General features: G+C 44.6%; 1 pseudogene; it reads left to right on the top strand.

Annotated features, from left to right (window-relative positions):
* The first annotated feature begins 2,422 nt into the window (after positions 1-2,422).
* Positions 2,423-4,585, top strand: part of LOC128979414 (basic proline-rich protein-like) — a 4,608-nt pseudogene continuing 2,445 nt past the window's right edge.

The following is a 4,585-nucleotide window of genomic DNA, read 5'->3' as shown; positions in this document are numbered from 1 at the left end:
AAGCTTCCCGACCCTCTAGTAGATCAACACAGCCACCCAGATTGGTGTCACCTGTAAATTTACTGAGGGTGCATTCAATTCCCTCATCCAGATCATTGATAAAGATCATTAAAGAGAACAGGCCTCAGCACTGAACGTTGGGGGACACCACTAATGACTGGCTGCCAGTAAGACTTAATTCCATTCACCACCAGTCTTTGGGCCCAGCCATCCAGACAGTTTTTAATTCCATGCAGGGTGCACTTATTCAAGCCTTGCACCCTGAATTTCTGAAGGACAGCGCTGTGGGAGGCAGTGTCAAAGGCTTTACTAATGTCCAGATAGACAATGTCCATGGCACTTCCTTCATCTTCCAGGCAGGTCACCCTATTGTAGGAGATCAGATTAGTCAGGCAGGACCCACCTTTTGTAAACCCATGCTGACTGGGCCTGGTTGCCTGGTTGTCTTGTAAGTGCCATCTGACGGCACTCAGGATGACCTGTTCCATAACCTTTCCTCCCCCGAGGTCAGACTGAAAGGCCTATACATGTGCATGGGTATATGTGTGTGTGAATGCACATACATGACTGTGTCTACAACGATTACTTGGGTCATTAGAAAATCATCACATGTTGAAATTCCATAAAATGTAACTGTTTTCTATTAGTCTCTAGAAAGTACAGTAGCCCATAACACTGGACACTGGATATAATCAGCCACAGAACTGTCTGACTTTCTTAATTACTGCAGAGGTTATTTAATTTCTTAGTTGTTTTCCATTTGCATAAAAATATTTTCTCAAATATAATAAAAAGTGCTACAGTATGATTTTTATCCTTTTCTGCTATTAAAGCTTTAGACTGAAATATTAAATATTAAAAATACTCCAAATTAGGCTTAAACACTACTTTGTATTAGTCAGTCCTCCTTTTGTCATTGAGTTATTATGCTTTGAATAGTCCTACTAACATTTGCAGTATGAGTCTCAGTTGATTGTTACATGGTTTAGATTCATAATGGTACTTTGAAATGCTATGGTAAAGTCCCTGAAGAAAATTAATTGCTTTTATCACAGAGGTAATTAAACTTGCTTGTAACAATTTTCAGATTTTGTTTGGAGAGAAGACAAGGCTAGCAAGTTTATCTGAAGTTAAAAAAAATGGTTACTCTATGGCTTCATTTTTTCTCCTTAGCTTCTAATACACTGATAGAAACGTAATTTGATTTAGGGAATTATCACACACTATTTTAATAAAGATGTGTATGTATATTTATACTTATTTATTCTTTAAAACTTATATCTTGAGGGCTCACAAAAGCTGAGGGAAATATAACTTCATGATTCTGGAATGATAATCAGCAAGAGTTTTTTGTAATTTTTTAAAATTATTTTTTAGTTAGATTAATAACAGAAATAGTTTAAACAAAAGCTGTTGCAAAAATGCTACAGATACTTCTGATGCCAATATATGTGTGTATATATATACATATATATATTAATGTGTATGTTTATGTATGCACATACAGAGTCCAAGACATGTACAAATGTGTATTTGGGCCTGCAGTGCCCATTCACACATATTTTGTCTGTTCTGTTGACAGTCTTGTCAGCAGTAATGTGGCTTAAGACTTATTCTTGATTCAGGTATATGCCTAATCAGAGTTTTTACTTCCAGCTTACAGAAAAGACACAGAAAAATAACTAACAACAATCTTATCAGATTTTTAGAACCCTTACAATTTTACCATAATGTTTTAGCATATCACTCTGAAAAACTTTTATATTTTCAAGTCTGGTGAAGGATTGACTAATAAATATACTACACCTGGGGTAAAAAGGATCTGTGAACTTTACAAATGCTTTGGCAGGGCATGGCAGAAGCAATAAAGGACTTAAGTATGTCATCCAAAATGACATATTTCCAAATTGCTCTTTGCGTGAGCTTTTCTAAAAATCACACTAAGTCTGCTAAATTAATCCATGGGATATCAAGAACATAATGCTGGAGAAGAATATGACCTCATGTATTCAAAGCTGTAACTTATCCTAACTTACAGTTGAGAGAATCCTCTCTTGAACATGTAAACCACCGGTGATGTGGTGATTACGTTAAGAATTGAAAAGTGTCTCAACAGAGGTAAGTTCATGGTGAATGACCTGCCCGATGTGTCAACTCTTCCCAACGATCTATCACACGTGGCAGTCACATATGCATTGTAATGTGACTAGGGTGTGGACAGGTGAATCTACGACGAATGAACCAGGGACAGTACAAAAGCTCTGAGCTGTTCCAACCTTACTGGGGGGAACAGACTGTGAGCTGCAGGCAACTGCATCAGCACCAGCCAGCTCCATGATGTGCTGAGATCTTTAGAAAGAAAAGGGGCTCCCAGTGACACGGAGACTGTGAGAGAGAGAGGGGGGGGGAGAGGCAACCCGACATGACTCGGTGTCTCTATGAGGGTGCCCGAGAAGGTGACATGGCTGGGGGCATTGCGGAGAAGCCGTGGGAGATTAAACCCAGTGAAACCGAAGAGGCTCTCAGACTGCGAACTGCAGGCAACAGCCTTCTCGCTTGCTGGAACCCAGCGAGTGGAGTATGAGAGGAAGAGTGCATGGTCAGAGAGCTGGGAGTGTGTGGCAGTTGGTACAGTCAGGTTAACAGGCACAGGGAGAGCAAATAGTGACTGAGTGTGCCCCAAGGGCTCCTTTAAATTAGCTCAGCTGGAACCCAGCGAGTGGGGCACAAGGTACCCTAGGGGCTCCTTTTGAATAAGCTCAGTAGTTGGCACAAGCAGGGCGTGTGGACAGGACAGAATGTGCTTCAGTTTTACTGAAGGCATGATGGTGACTACTTGGAGGAGGAAGACTCTGCTCTCTGCACCCACCAAAATTGATATCGGCATCCAGGCCACAGGTTGTGAGGAATGCCACAGCCTTTCATAGGCAACAGGCGGCAACACTGACTATGGGTGTATGCGGTTTGAACAGGTTTTTGACCTGCTCAGGCAGTTGGCACAGCTCCAGGATGTAGTGATGGAGCTCAGGGAAGAGGTGAATCACTTAAGAAGCATCAGGGAGAGTGAGAGGGAAATCGATAACATTCACAAACTGATCTTTACAAATATAGGAGTCGCCTCTTAGTGGAGCAGAGGATTCAATGTCCTCTCATCAGCAAGCCCACCAGCTTTCCTGTAGTAACTCACATGTGCAGGGTCAATGCAAACAGGTAGCTACCCAATGAAATAAACAATACAAATGGAACAAATGTGCTCCTTTAAGAAGCACACCACCCACAGTGCACTTACAGAACAGGTATGAGGCTCTGCAAGAGGAACTGATTGTGAGCATGGACGAGGGCTCATGAAGGCCAAAAGTGCCACAAAGGCCAGAAGGTGTTGATCTCTTGGAGGGTGGGAGGGCCCAGCAGAGGGACCTGGACAGGCTGGATGGGTGGGCATTGGCCAATAGGAGGAGATTTAACAAGGCTAAGTGCAGGGTTCTACACTTTGGCCACAACAACCCCAAGCAGCTCTACAGGTTGGGGACAGAGTGGCGGGAGAGCAGCCAGGCAGAAAGGGACCTGGGGGTGCTGGTTGGTAGTAGGCTGAACATGAGCCAGCAGTGTGCCCAGGTGGCCAGGAAGGCCAATGACATCCTGGCCTGTATCAGGAATAGTGTGGCCAGCAGGACAAGGGAGGTTATTCTTTCCCTGTGCTCAGCACTGGTCAGGCCACACCTTGAGTCCTGTGTCCAGTTCTGGGCTCCTCAATTCAAGAGAGATGTTGAGGTAGTGGAACGTGTCCAGAGGCAACGAAAGCTGGTGAGGGGTCCGGAGCACAGGCCTGTGAGGAGAGGCTGAGGGAGCTGGGGATGTTTAGCCTGGAGAAGAGGAGGCTCAGGGGTGACCTTATTGCTGTCTACAACTACCTGAGGGGAGGTTGTAGCAGGTGGGGGTTGGTCTCTTCTTCCAGGCAACCAGCAGCAGAACGAGGTGACAGTCTCAAACTGTGCCAGGGGAGGTCTGGGCTGGATATTAGTAGGAAGTTCTTCACAGAGAGAGTGATTGCCCATTGGAATGTGCTGCCCAGCAAGGTGGTGGAGTCATCATCCCTGGAGATGTTCAAGAGAAGACTGGATGAGGCACTTAGTGCCATAGTCTGGTTGATTGCTTAGGGCTGGGTGATTGGTTGGACTGGATGATCTTGGAGGTCTCTTCCAACCTGGTTGATTCTATGATTTTCTTCTATGATATAAGTACTACCAAGGCCAACCTGCCTCAGGCCAGCCATAAAAACTGACCCTGAAAAGAAAAATCGTAGAGTCATTGTTGTAGGTGACTCCCTGCTGAGGGGACCAGAGGGCGCGATATGCAGACCAAACCCACTTCATAGAGAGGTCTGCTGTCTCCCTGGTGCCTGCGTAAAGGCTGTCATAGGTAATCTTCCCACCCTTCTGAGTCCTTCAGACTATTACTCACTTCTGGTTTTTCAAGTAGGTAGTGATGATGCAGCAGTGAGAGGCTCACAATAAATTAAAAGGCAGCTGCTAAAGGGATCAGGAGCTTCGCCATCCCCCTGACATTGGCGATGGATGAGAGAATG

This window comes from Indicator indicator, chromosome Z (genome assembly GCF_027791375.1).
Source record: "Indicator indicator isolate 239-I01 chromosome Z, UM_Iind_1.1, whole genome shotgun sequence".
Classification (NCBI taxonomy): Eukaryota; Metazoa; Chordata; class Aves; order Piciformes; family Indicatoridae; genus Indicator; species Indicator indicator.
Note: the sequence above shows the minus strand (reverse complement) of the source record. Positions and strands in the feature narration are given on the sequence as shown.